At 35.3% G+C, this 14,645-nt stretch overlaps 1 protein-coding gene across 2 annotated transcripts in view; it reads left to right on the top strand.

Moving 5' to 3' along the window:
* Positions 1–255: 255 nt before the first annotated feature.
* Positions 256–14,645, top strand: part of LOC131693780 (transcription factor AP-2-epsilon) — a 402,059-nt gene continuing 387,669 nt past the window's right edge. Inside the window, exon 1 of one of the 2 annotated variants that reach the window (XM_058981904.1) lies at positions 256–333. The gene's annotated coding sequence lies outside the window, so the exon portion shown is untranslated. The remainder of the gene's footprint in view (positions 334–14,645) is intronic. The other variant, XM_058981906.1, reaches the window with a different exon arrangement.

Raw genomic sequence — 14,645 nt, 5'->3', positions numbered from 1 at the left:
CAATTGACGCATGGGATTTAACGCGTACTTTTTTTCTACGTAATGAAAGGTAATTTTTAATCCCCATCGAAAGCCAAAAGTGTTGATTTGACATTAAAAATTGAATTATCGATAATTTTCGTGACAGCTATTGGCGTCGCCATTATCATATTTTATAATTGTTTTTTTTTCGGCGCGGATTGCTTTAAGCTGTGTGTGATCTCATTTTCACCGGAAAAGCCGTTTTTTACCTGCGTCAATTCGTAGAATCCTGGTTTCCGAGAGCTGTTTCGCCATCGGCAACTGATTAAAAATTCATGCGGTTTGTGTGGAGGTGTCTGCATACAACGAATGGTAAGTGTTGGAAAATTGAACAATCGTGAAATATATTTTTCCCTTTGATGCAAAGGAATAATACGCATGATTGTTGGGCCGGGAACACCGGCGGCATTGACGAGTTTTTAATTCTACAAACGATATACTGAACCAATCGACGACGGGGTGGTGTCAATCATACAAAGGTGAATGAACTATACTGATTTAAAGGTTATAGTGCATACAATAGACAAAAACGACCACTCTGTTTACTGCCGCTTTTATCAGATCTGTCCCATGTTTTCAAATCATCCAGTCGAGAAAAATGCGATAAAAGTTTGAAACATGTTCTTGTGTTTGAGACAATACTATAATACTAGCTTTCAAGATGGCTTTTTGGTCTCGCATTTCACTTACAAAACATTTATTTTGCGCTTAAAATCAACGCTTCAAAGGGATACTCCCTTCATCTTTAGGACAAAAACGACTACAAACATTTTCCTTGTCAAGTAGAGTGTATCATATTCGGGCGTAGTAGAAGATGCTACAGCGACTATTTCAGTGCCAAGACTAAAAATTCAAGTTGATTTTTGAGGGAATTGTCTGTCGACGGTCCCAGATATGATGAAGAGATAATTTTACCACATCCGCAGATCGCTTCCCAGACGGCCTTCTTTGGCCAATTTTGAAAACTTTTTTTTATACTTCCCGGACCGTTTGCTTGTGTCGGTTTTGGCCACTGTGATCTGTTTGTCGCTACGGTACAGTGTCTTTCAAAGTTTTTATATGTGTAGGCCAAAAGATTTCATTGTTGCTCCAAATAAATGGAAAGTTGAATCGAAATGCAGGATCGACGCATGTTGTGTTTTCTGCCAGTCCCATCGTTCTGCTTAGTTGTCTGATGATCTTTGAACGTCTGGACAACATAGGTTGCAGATTAATTTCACATTTTAAGCTACGCTGCAACCGATCCATCGGTAAGAGTCATATGCATATTAATGAAACTCTGATCATATATTTATTGCACGTCAAACTAGCTTCAAGTCAAATTTCTGCCATGTTTACTCATGCGATAAAGAGTGCGTCTATTTTTTTAGTAGTATGAAAACATGAAAAAAACCTGTTTTAATCCACCTAATGGTGTATTTGTGCCTTTCTCATTTATCCAATAGCAAGTTATTTTTATTTTATTTTCATATCTTCGGTATACACCGTACAGACTATTTTTAAAACTATGTATTTCTTATGAAAAACTTATATCTATGCTTGGAAATCTTACGTGTATGTCAACAGTCTTTAGAGAGCTCCAGTTGGTATAATATTCAACAAACAGTGGACAAATTTAATAATACTCTACAACATACTGTAAACATTAACAACATTAACGAAATTACAATTCATTCATATTTGTTACTCAGCACAGTAAAAAAACATCTCACTTGTTGCCTAGAATTATAAGCGAGTTGATTCCCAATAGGCGGGTTTCCATGTTGAGTTACTGATGAATTCTCGGTGTTTCACTCCCGGAGGCCAAGTAGAATTTTTCATTGCTACCGATTTCCATTTCTCGCTTACGACGACTTTGAATGATGCAAAGTCAAGAGTTTCGCAGTTCTTCCATTTAGGTACTAACTTTTTAACTTCCACCTCATCGACCTCAGTAAGGCTTAGCGACTTAGATACCATACAGCTAACATCACTTTCAGTTGCACACCCATCAATGTTCGTAAGGAATAGAGCGAACTTATTTCCTTCCTGTTGCGAGTCGGTCAGATCCAACAACAACAGACCGGTGAAGATGGCTTACTTTCGATTCCATTGCTTTCCGTGTAGTCGAAATTGGCGTAGAATTACGTTCTGCATGGGAGTGTGGCTGTTCATTCAGCGAGAGTACGTTGTATATTAGCGTAATTTTATCGTTCATGCATTTTATTTGCTCCTCCATCTGCTTTGGTAGACCGGAGGGCTCATCAACATACCGCATCTTGTGGAAAAAACACAGACATTCGTCACAAAGCCATATTAAATTCTTGCTAAGGCTGTAAATATTCATTTCACCAAGTCCATTACACTGGGCGTGAAAACCTTGCTTACATCGGCCCTCACACATCGCGTACCGTTCACCACCAACAATAGGTAAAAAACACTTGTGGCAGCTCATCGCAATACGTATTCGTTGGTATACAACAACACAAAGCCGGCCAGTAATGAGTGATAGATGCAGTCGGTTTTCAGTTCACTTTTGAATTATAATTGCGGACATTTTCACTAGGATCATTCCAAACTAACTGGTGCCTCGTATGATCCGGATGTCAGCAACTAAATATTTAGCGGGTCCGAAAACAACAAAGTAGTTTATCAACTCAGAAAAGGCAAAAAAATCAGAGCGTCGATGTGCTTCCCGAAACAACAACAGAACAATATTCAACATATTTGTGAAAATGTCTGTTACATTCTTATTACACTTTGCACATATTTACAAGGGCACGAGTGCCACGAACCTGATGAGCAACATGTTGTCGATGACGTCCTTGGAACAAAAAATATAATATTTAAGTGGATAAATCAGCACGAATTTAATGTTGTCTTCGTGTTAACATATTTTGGAATGCAGTGGGAGGGGAAAGGAATTATACCTGTAAAAGAGGATGTGAGAGAGGCCTAGTTGGTGAAAATGGATTCAGTCATCACCGAATCTGATGTGACTTTAATTCTGGAATATGCCCGGTACCTTAGTTCGGTTTAAATTCCTATATAACCGTAATAACTCCGGAATCAAAAGTCAGATCTGAATGAAATTCAATAGCAGTCAATGGGTGTATTGTACTTATCATTTGAAATCAAGTTTGTAAAAATCAGTTAAGAATTTGCTGAGAAATAGGTGTGATATTATCATACGAACTTTGATAGTTACCCGAGAGTATCAAGAACCGTCATAGGTGGGCAATATTTTTTTTTGTTTTGATTATAAAAGGTTTTAACCCCTGGGGTCATTCGTCTCTTTGTCGGGTTGGAGAAATCTCTTTAGAGAAATCGCTAACCCTATGTTCGGGGATGGGAATTGAACCCAGATGAGCTGCGTACAAGGCAATCAATTTACCAACTACGCTATCTCCACCCCCCTAAGTGGTGGCCAATATGGCCAAAATTACTTTGATTGGTCTTTAGGGATCTAGGCCCACTAATCCAAGTAATGTTAAATCCGTTTCAATATGTATTGCATCATTTGGACATCTTTATGTTGCAAGTTTATATAGAAATTTTCTATGTGGCTGCAGTCTTCTGCCCATAATTCCGGAATCGGAAGTAGGATCAACAAAAAATACAATAGCAGCTTGTGGGAGCGTTAGAACCGTTCATTTGAAACTAAGTTTGTGCAAATCGGTTCAGCTATCTCTGAAAAAATTGAGCGGCTTTATTTGATAAACACATGCACCCACAGACATTTTGCGGTCTCGAAGATTTGAATCGAATAGTATGTGACACTTTTCCCTCTGGGACTCAAATGGCAGGTCGATTTTTGAAGTGATTTCCTTATATGTATATAAGAAAGCCAAAAATCATTTATATTTCCAAACCATACTAATTTCATATCTGTATTGCAGAGTAGATTTGTTTCGTAATGACGTATTTGATAGGTCGATTGATTTGAGGGATCAACTAATGAAAGTAGTACTGTTCGTGAAATCTTTGTTCAGGTTGTAGCTTCGCCAAACGGTTGACTGCTCATCATTTTAGTTTAGCTGTGTAAATATTTTTTCATGAACATGGTAAGCATGTTTGGTTATATTCAAGATGATGCTGTTCGAATAATACTTCTAACATTGATAGTATTAATTCAGCAAAAATTATTAGCTGACAATTAACTAACAAATATATATATATATATATATATATATATATATATATATATATATATATATATATATATATATATATATATATATATATATATATATATATATATATATATATATATATATATATATATATATTTTTTTTTTTTTTTTTTTTTTTTTTGATTTTTTCAGATTTGGACGAATCTGAAGCTGACAAGTCCATACAAGTAACAAATAATGTTATAACTAGTGTATTAGAAAAAGATTGAAGAGTTAAAATAACTCATTTGCTCTTTTTATAAACTGACTGTCCAGAAATGGACGAAAGCAAACAGAACGAAATCGAATATGATTTTTAATTATTCGAGTTGTTTGCAATACCCAAAGAACATCAATTTGAAAGAACACTGTGATCAATGGACTAGTTCGCTATGGACGTGTGTGACAGAGATCTATTTTGCGGAGAGTACAGTCGCAATGAGACGAGAAGGTATTTATGGAACATTGTTGTCATGTTTTTGTACCATTACATTGTACGATTGATAGTTTATAGTGAAGACCCGCTTTTATGAGTCCACGATTTTGTCAGCCTCATATGAAAATTGATAGTTGGTAGTTTGATGAGCTCTAGCAGACGAACCATGTCGAATTCGAGTAAATTTTTTCTTGAGCATATTTTTTTTTATCTTAGAGATCCTTAATATGAAAAAATCCAAATTTTAATTTTATTTTAAATTTTGCTGTCTGACCCTATTAAGCGAAATTTATACTAAATAATCGGAAAGGGTTATGAAGCTATATCTAGGGACTAAAGAAGAATATTTTAAGAGCTTCGGTTTGTTAAAAAGAAAGAAAAATATATGTCCCGACTTTGTCTATATCCCCGTTTTAACAGCCTAAAACTCACCAAAGGGCTGTTAAAACGGATCTTCACTGTATTAGAATTGTCTAAAGTTGATGCAAGTTATTATGAAAATTCTGCTAGTTAACTTGAGTGCTTATGCTACAGAATTTGCGAAGCTGGTAGTAGTAGAAAGGCGTCTGGAGTACTAGGGCTCTAAATTTTCATAACTTTCCCTACCCAGTAACCTCTAGCTAATTAAAAGTCGTTAAAATGTAAAAAAGTGTTATACTTAAATCGAAAATACAGTTAAGAAATCAAACGAATTGAGGCTAGCCTAAACACACAATTAATAAAATTGTCGATTAAAACCAACAAACGATACCAAGTTGATAGCTGAAAGTCATAGTAAGAATAGTAAGAATGTCGACAGATTCTCTCATCTAATATAAAATTTGTAGTAAAAAACGCTTTTAATCCACCTAACAGTGTGATGAGACATTTCTTATAACTCTTATTACTCTCTTCAGATATTATATCGTTTGAGAACTTTTAGAACTTGATACTTCGCGATGTTTTTGATAACACATACTACATGGGATAGTGGCAGGACTCAGAGAATCGCTCAAATCAGCATAGGACAACATCAGTGCTAGAAATCTCAAACCAAATCAATGGGAAAGCGAAAAAATGGCCAATAAAATAGACATACAAACGAATTATTGATAATGCTCTGTTAATAAAATATCTAAATTCCTCAATAAATGCATTGTGGTGGGAAAACTGAATTTTCCTAAAGGGGTTATGTATATTGTACTGAGCCAAAAAATCGATTTTTTTTAATCGATTTGAAGTTTATAATTTACTCAAATTTACAACGCGACTGAGAACTAAGAAATCAACACTTTTTCTTGAAAAAAGCGATAGTAGCAGTGATACCATTCAAAGAAAATCAACAGTGAATATTTCCAGACTTGGTTTTATTTCCTATTTAAGAACTATTGTGTTTTTTACATCCTAGATTGCAGGATTCAGTGATCGAAACCCAAAACTTCATAAAGTATTTGAAATGATTAAATTAAAATTTGTGTTTGCTATTGAAATTGACAAAATGATAGTATATATAGAATATAGTCCCTTTGGCGTTGGTTAACCCTTGTGAAGGCAAGCTAAAATCCTAACATTAAAGGGCAAGCCGGGCCTCTCAGGCCCGTCTAAATTCATGCTCCTTTTTGCCGTTCTCATATAGAAAGGTTATGCAATCGGTCGAAATTTCGACTTTTTAACCGAGACCTGCAGGGCCAAATCTCTTATACCATTCGACTCAGTTCGTCGAGATCGTAAAATGTCTGTATGTGTGTGTGTTTGTGTGTGTATGTATGAATGTATGTATATGGCAAACAATCTCACCGATTTTTCTCTGAGGTGGCTGGACCGATTTGTACAAATTTAGTCTCAAATGAAAGGTGCAGCCTTCCCATCGGTCGCTATTGATTTTTTTATTGTTCCGACTTTCGGTTCTGGAGTTACGTGTTGAAGAGTACAATCACACAGCAAATTTCATAGAAACTGATACCACCATGATGTCCAAATGATGCAATATATATTAAAATATGTGCAACATTACTTGGCTTTGCATGTCTAGATCATTAATGACCCACCGAAGGCACTTGGACCACATTGGCCAGCTATGCCGGTTTTTGATGCCCCGGGGAAACTTACCAGGTTCCTAAGATAATGTCATACCTATTTCTCAGCGAATTCTTTACCGATTTTTATAAACTTGGTTTCAAATGAAAGGTACAGCATTCTCATTGGCTGCTGTTGAATTTCTAATTGATCCGACTTTCGGTTCCGGAATTACAGGATAATGAGTACGAATACGCAGCAAATCTCGATTTCAGCGTATAAGGCGATGGATGTAAAAAGGTCAAATTTTGTTCAAAAAGGTGAGTACACGGAAGATCACGTCGACTGTCGATTGGTTCTGAGCTCCATTTCGTTTAAACACGACCAATAAATGTTTCAGGGTTGCTATTAATTTCTTCTGATGCATAACCACTCCGGTTATTCATATTTTTCTGCATTAGATTCATCGTCGGAAGCAATATCATTCACATCTTCTTCCTCGCTTTGCAAATCAGTTTCGAAATCGTCTGCTGTTGAATTTGCTCGAATTTCTTCCATTATTTCAGATTCTTTGAGACGATTGAAAACATGGGCATATCGTCTTATAGCCATTTAAATTTTTAGAACCTACAATTTGAATAATTACGACAACTATAACACAAAGAATAGACAACAAAAATAGACAATAACGACAGAGTTAGGTTAAGTTGTATCCAAATAATTGTCAAGTAGACCACAGTGGGTGGAATAAAAGTATTTACCCAAAAAATATTTCACACGTCATTATCGTATGCTATTTTTACATGTATCTATATAAAAGTCAATGTTTGTATGTATATGATTTATGGACTCGCAAACGTATATGATTTATGGACTCGCATTCGTTCTGGAGCGTGTTTGTGTGCTATTGGTTTGGAATTATCTACCTGCCAGATGGCGCCTCGGAACAAATTGTCTTTTTCTCGTATTTCGTTGAAAGTCGCAGCAACGCGCGATGGGTATCAGCTAGTTTCTTATAAAAGAAATGTAAAGAATTCGTTCAAACTTTCAAGATTTTTTTCTTATAAGAAAAGGTAAAAAGATAAAATCAATCAAAACATGAAAAATATTCCTGCTAATATGAAGATGAACTCATCAAAATGTTTTTTTCAGATAAATATTAATGTATAAAACCCGTGGTATTCCTAGTAAATATTGCATGCACACCGGGCCTGCCAGGCCCGGCTTGCCTTTTTGTGCATGTAAAAAATTCAAACATAGCTGCGCATCACTCCATAGATGAAAATTTCACAATTCTTTATTTTTGTTATAGATTTCAAAGCTACTTATCAACATTTCCATGCCCAAGCTTATACTGCATACACATTTTTTTGTAACAAAAAAATTGTAAGGTGCCGGGCCTCTGAGACCCGGTTGCCTTTTTGAGGGTTAATTTTTCGGTCCCACCTATCAGCATTGAAGTATCGCCCTTACGTTTTTTTACAATACAAATTTTACAATTTGTGGGAGTTTGGTGAAAATCGATCTTACTGTCCAAACGGCATAATTCCGAAACCGTAATTTTTGAAGTTTTAAAATTATGCAGAATTAATTTTTCAGACAATAGTAACAGAGTTCGTGTCTTTAGCAAATTTGTTGAGACTTTATTGTAGTCATGAATATTAACCTGAGAAAATTCACCATAAATACTTCTTGGACGATATACCGTCAAAATTACTTTATCAAATGATGCGCTGTTCGTTTGTAAAACTCATCGAAGATACTAAACCTCCGAAATTGGCGGTTTCAAAATGATGCTATCTTGACCTTAAATTATTGTTTTGGAACATTTGACCTATACATATAATTGGTCATACAACAAAAATCAAATTCTCATCAAAATCGACCAGGACCTGCTAGAGTCGAATGGAAATCGTCATTTTTCATAAATTTCTCTCTACATTCGGAAAGTGTTATCCTCGTTATTAATCATATTACGTTTTCATTTCAACTCGACGCATTCCCAAAATAAAAACCTATTTTGATCCACCTAGTGGTGCAATTGGGCTTTTCTCATTTGTCCAGACTACGATTCCATGGCTGGTTATGTTCAATACGATGGTGGAAATGAATATTACATGTTCAGTACGATTTGCACATACGTACAATGGATCGACAGCCACGATCTTGAGATACTATGTGATAATGAAACATCGCTTGACCGCCGCTGGTTTCAAGCGATGTTTCAGTATCACATAGTAAGATCCGGGAGGTCCGGGTCCTGCCGAAAATTTTCAACTTGTTAAGAAATTTTAAACTAGTTTTAATTTTAAAACAGCAACCCCTCACTGCATACTCCCTCCGGGCCGGTATGATTGACAATTTTTGGAGTGATTGCATAACCTTTCTATATGAGAAAGGCAAAAAAGTCCAAAAAAATCAATTTTTTTCAAACATTATTTTTTCGAGTTTATATCAAATCTCAATGGTTCATGCATTATAAAGTCATTTGGCATCAAAAATACAAATTTGATTTTGAAAATTTTTCATTTCAGTTTATATGGGAATTTGCTGTGTGATTGCACTCTTCAACTCCTAACTCCGGAACCGGAAGTCCAATCAATAAAAAAAATCAATTGCAGCCGATGGGAAGGTTGTACCTTTCATTTGAGACTAACTTTGTGCAAATCGATCCAGCCATCTCTGATTAACAGAGGTCATATTTTTTCCACATACACACATACACACACATGCATACATACACACACATACATTTTCCTATCTCGACGAACTGAGTCGATTAGCATATGACACTCGGCCCTCCCGGTCGGGATTAGATTGACGAATTTTAGAGTGAATGAGAAAGGCAAAAACATTTTTAGTAAATGTTTCATAGACATTAAATCAATTTTAACTTCGCTTTCTATTAAATAAAGACCCTCATTACAGTACATCTCTACAAAAGCGAGCTCAATTTGAAAAGAAATCTGAGGATTATGATTGATTACAGAACTCTGGAATTTTCTATTGGAATGATTTCAGGCAGGAATTTGATATTGATGCTATTAGGCAACTGTGAAATCAAGACCAATAGATCAATTACATATCAGGACCCCATTCTGACAATTTATCAAAAGTCCTCATGATGTTTACAACAACAGGTTATCAATGTACGGATCAGATAATTGTTATTGTAATACTGAATTAAATCAGTCTGCATCAATAAATTTTCAATTGCAATCCAATATATTTTTTGGGTGTGGTAGGGAGGGAAGTTGTTAAACCCCAAAACCTTCTCTTGGCTACGCCGTTGCTTGGAGTTATTTACTTCACTTTCATTTTCCGATATGTTTCCGATCGATCCGTTGGTTATAAGTTAGAAAAATTGCAGTCAGAAGGTTCGTACAAATGAACATTTTTGCACTGATAAGGTATCAAGTTCCTTCCAGACAACTTGGAAGTGTTCGGTGATTATTTCTAGCGGTTGTAGATAGAAAAATGAAATACAAAATTCTTTTTATCGTAATAATGTTTGGCTTATTTCAATGGATTATTACTATATTGAACAATAAATGGGCGACAAAAGGTAATCCACAAACAACAAGCCATAACTTTTAAAGTATTCAAAATAGATATTTTATGTCTTCAGTAAAGTTATTCGCAAAAGTAAGAGCTACAAATTTGCTGAAGGCATCATTTCGATATAACCACTTCCAAGAAAATTTGTGAAAATATCTCACTCATAGGGAGATTAATCAGTAAAAGCACAATACCAAAAGAAAGGGCGTATTGCCTCCATTATATTCTCCGAAGATACTATTGACCTAAAATAAGCCGTTTTGGCGTTAATAATAGATTACATGTTTTTGGTCATATTTCTGGCAATGGGAAATGATAAAAATCTTTCGTCCGCATTCAATGTTAAATATCTCTTTTGATAATGGTCCGATTTCAACAATCTATAGCTTGTTTGAAAGGTATTCGTTAAAGCTGTCTAAAAACATATAAAGTGTTAATCTATGTTGTCAATTTCGGCAGATAATTAAAAAAAACTGCAAATAACGTCATTTTTACACATTCAAACATTCATATCTTGGAAACTAAACATCAGAATCAAAAACAAATTAATAGCGTTCATACTGTTTTTTAGTTCTTTCATTTAAAATTGGTTTGGATAAGATCGGTTCAGCCATTGCTGAGAAACACGAATGAGAATTTGTCCGTTACATACACACACACACACACACACAGACATTGTCCCAAATCGTCGAGCTGAGTCGATTGGTATATAAGACTCGGCCCTCCGGGCCTCGGAAAAAATCTTGAAAGTTTGAGCGAATTCTATACATTTCTTTTATAAGAAATGTAAAAAGTTACAGTTCACTAAAGTACGGTGAAATCTAATCCGCAAGAACCGAATTGCCGATAATGAAATCGGATAGTTTGTTTATGTTCTCATTCGTATTCATTACCAACTATTAACATGAACTGATCTGATCTTTTCGATATCAAATTTGAGCTGAGCGACTCCAAATTCACTTATAATATATGGCTATGGGACGAAATTCTGTAAAAATGTATATGGCGGATGAAGAGAATGTAGGTCAAAGGGGAGGGAGAGGGGTTGATGTAGAAAGAGATGGTGTGAGAGGAAGCTGAGAGGGGGCTGATGGAGTATGCAACACCCAACCGCATATTATACCCACCATTTGAGATTTGGTTTATGAAAATCGGTTCAGTCATCACCGAGTAATCGATGTGACTAATTCTGGAATACGTCCAGAACCCGAAAATTCCGGAACTTTCGATAGTGGACATTATATTCAAAGCATGTTTGATTGGCCATCAAAGATCTAGTCTTGTAAATTGAAATGATGTTATCTAGACTTGCAAATAGAAATGGATTTTTAACCTTTGAAGTATTACGATTGTACCGGTTTATACGGGAATTCCTATGTGGTCGCTATAAACAACCTGTAACTCCGGAATCAAATCTCAGATACGAATGAAATTCAATAACAGTCCATGGGAGTATTGTATCTTTCATTTGAAACCAAGTTTATAAAAATCGGTCAAGAATTCCCTGAGAAAAAAAAAGTGAGATTAACTTACGCACTTGGAAAGTACCTGGTGGCATCAAAAACCATCTTAGGTGGCCAATGTGGTCAAAACTGCTTAGAATGATCATTAGTGATCTAGATCCGCAAATCTGAGTTATTTTGCACCCTTTTTGATATGTATAACACCATTTGAACATCATGGTGTTACCATTTTATATGGGAATTTGCTGGGTGACCGCACTCTTCAACCCGTAACTCCGGAACCGGTAGTCCGATCGACAAAAAATCAATAGCAGCTTATTGGAGCATTACACCTTTCATCAGTCAAGTTTGAGCGAATCGGTTCAGCCATCTCTGAGAAAAATAAGTGAGTTTTGAAAACACACACACATACAGACAATTGTCAATTTCGACGAACTGAGTCGAGGGGTATATGCGACTCGGCCCTCCGGGCCTCGGTTAAAAAGTCGGATTTCAGAGTGATTGCATATCCTTTCTTTATGAGAAAGGCAAAAATCCGTTCATAAATTCGTGAACAAAAAATAACGTTTTCGTAAACCGTACGATTTACGAAAATCGTGACTAAGCTCCTGAAACTATGAATAATAAACCTCGTGTGTATGTGTGTATGTATGTATGTGCGTATGTGTCAAAAAATGTCACTTATTTTTCTCAGAGATAAGTTTGTGCAAATCGGTTCTGCCATCTCTGAGAAAATTGAATGACATTATTTAACACACACATACGCACACGCATACATACACCGACATTTTGCGACCTCGATGAATTGAATCGAATGGTATGAGAGACTCGGTTAAAAAGTTGAAATTTTGACTCATTGCGTAAGCTTTCTATATTACAAAGGTAAAAAGTCCCAAAAATTTGATTTTTCTCAAACAATTTTTTTTGGGGATAATATAAAATCTCGACGTTTCATGCATTTTAAATGAATTTGGCATCAAAAATACGAATTCGACTTCTGAAATTTCATGGGGTTCCTCGATTGAAATAAAAATTTTAGTTCTGGCTCATATGGGAATTTTATATGTGACCGGACGATTCATTCTATATTCCTGCAACCGATCCGCACGAAATTTTGTAACAGTCTATAGGGATAATGTACCATTAATTTGAGACAACGTTTCTGAAAATCGGCCTAACCATCTCCGAGAAACTTATGTTAGTTTGTTAATTGTTAATTGTTAATAATGTTCTAGATTTTTTTAAAAACTTTAAAACTCGTTAAAGTAATCAGTAGACAACCTGTAAGGCATCGTCGAATTTTGGGAAAAGTGTTGCTATCACTGGAGGTATGTAATCGAGGAAAATATGTGTGTGGATCGTGACTGAAAAGTGGCTCCCTGGAAATGTTCAATGCATTCGACCATGGTTCGTATCAAATACCCAGTCGTTATAAATAGCACTGGTTTACGAAACAAAAAAGATTTCTTTCCTAACTATGTTATCTAAGTGTATTTTGGACAACTTACTAACCCCGAAAAGTGTTATTAAATGTTTTCTTACAGAAAGAAAATTTTCTATTTTCTACTTGGTTCTCGGAGTTGCTCAGAAGTTATTCAGAAGTTTTCGATTGTCATCACTTTTATTATAAAACCATTAGAGATTCACAAAATAAATAGATTTTTTAAAAAATTGAAAATGTAATTTTAAGTAAAAATCTAGGTCTGAATTTACATACTGAAAAATAAATATCATAAAATGAAGCTAAAAAAATTAAAAAGCCAAATAAAAACTATTTTTTAAACTTGAAGCCAGTTCATTGTACTTTTTTACTGATTTTATTTACGTTTTGCTTTTTGTTCAGTTGTAAAACTTTTCATTGTAACATTCTTGAATTTTGGATGTTCAAGAAAAATTTGATTGGTATTAAAACAAGGTAGCTTTATAGAAGGCGGCCTATTAAAATTGAAATAGCTCGTATGTTGAGATCCACTCTGATTTTTTTAACAAAGTTTTCCCAAAATAATGCTAACAATTTTGAAAAAATATCCAAGTTGGAAAAACATTTGAAACTCTACGAATGTAGAATAGTGATGAGTCTTCTTTTCCGGTGTTGTGCTCTTTGTGGTCGCTTCTTGAAATTTTTGACTGCAATTTGCTTACAATGTTTTTCTCTTGAGATGCAAAAATGCAAAAAAATTAAAAAAGTTAATGTTTTCATAAATTGTCACGCAATGGAAAAAGAGAGAATTAATTCTGCACAAAAGAAACGAAAACCCGAGTATGATGATCACAATGGTCCTGCTGTCCTGGAAGGTGCCATTGTGTTGTCGAAGCGGGGTCGTCGTTTTCCTCAGATATAGGGCTATCATGCAATCGAGCTGGACCGTAAAGCAAAACATTATCGCTGGTCTGACAGATGTATGATCAGGATTTGAACAAATTCAATAAATGACTTCAAACAGTTTTCGGGACAGAAGCTTTATGTTACCAAAGATCACATGTTTCCAAGAAGTATAAAATTGTTGTTGCAAACAAGTTTGCCAGAAAAGTGTATGATCTGGCAGTAAATTTGCAAGTAAATTTGTAACTCTCTGATTTTCATCACAACCTACAATATGATCCGAGTTATACATCTACGAAAGTCTTATAATCGTCTAGTGATTAATTAGGTCTCTCCGGGGCCTTCCCAAGTTTTTGCCAGATTTAGCGAGTATCCGCTACAGTAAGACTGCGCAATAGTACTACCGGGATAATGATGTCAACGTCTTTGCGAATAGGATAAACTCCCCAAACTGCCCGGAATTCCACCCAACTCAAACCTACACACTCTATAAATATATAGAATGTAAACATGGCTAAGGATGCTATTTCAATGACCAGATACTGGAAAAAGCAGCCAGAGGTGTTGACCAGCAGCTTGTGCAGCAATTAAAGGCAGGTATCAAGTCAAATTTTTATTCGAGACGAATAAAAACCACAAAAACCAACAATTTCTTTAATAGATTTTGGGTCGTTGAATCCGAATTTCACATTCAAAAA

This window comes from Topomyia yanbarensis, chromosome 3 (genome assembly GCF_030247195.1).
Source record: "Topomyia yanbarensis strain Yona2022 chromosome 3, ASM3024719v1, whole genome shotgun sequence".
NCBI classification, from domain to species: domain Eukaryota; kingdom Metazoa; phylum Arthropoda; class Insecta; order Diptera; family Culicidae; genus Topomyia; species Topomyia yanbarensis.
This window is presented reverse-complemented; position numbering and strand designations above follow the sequence as displayed.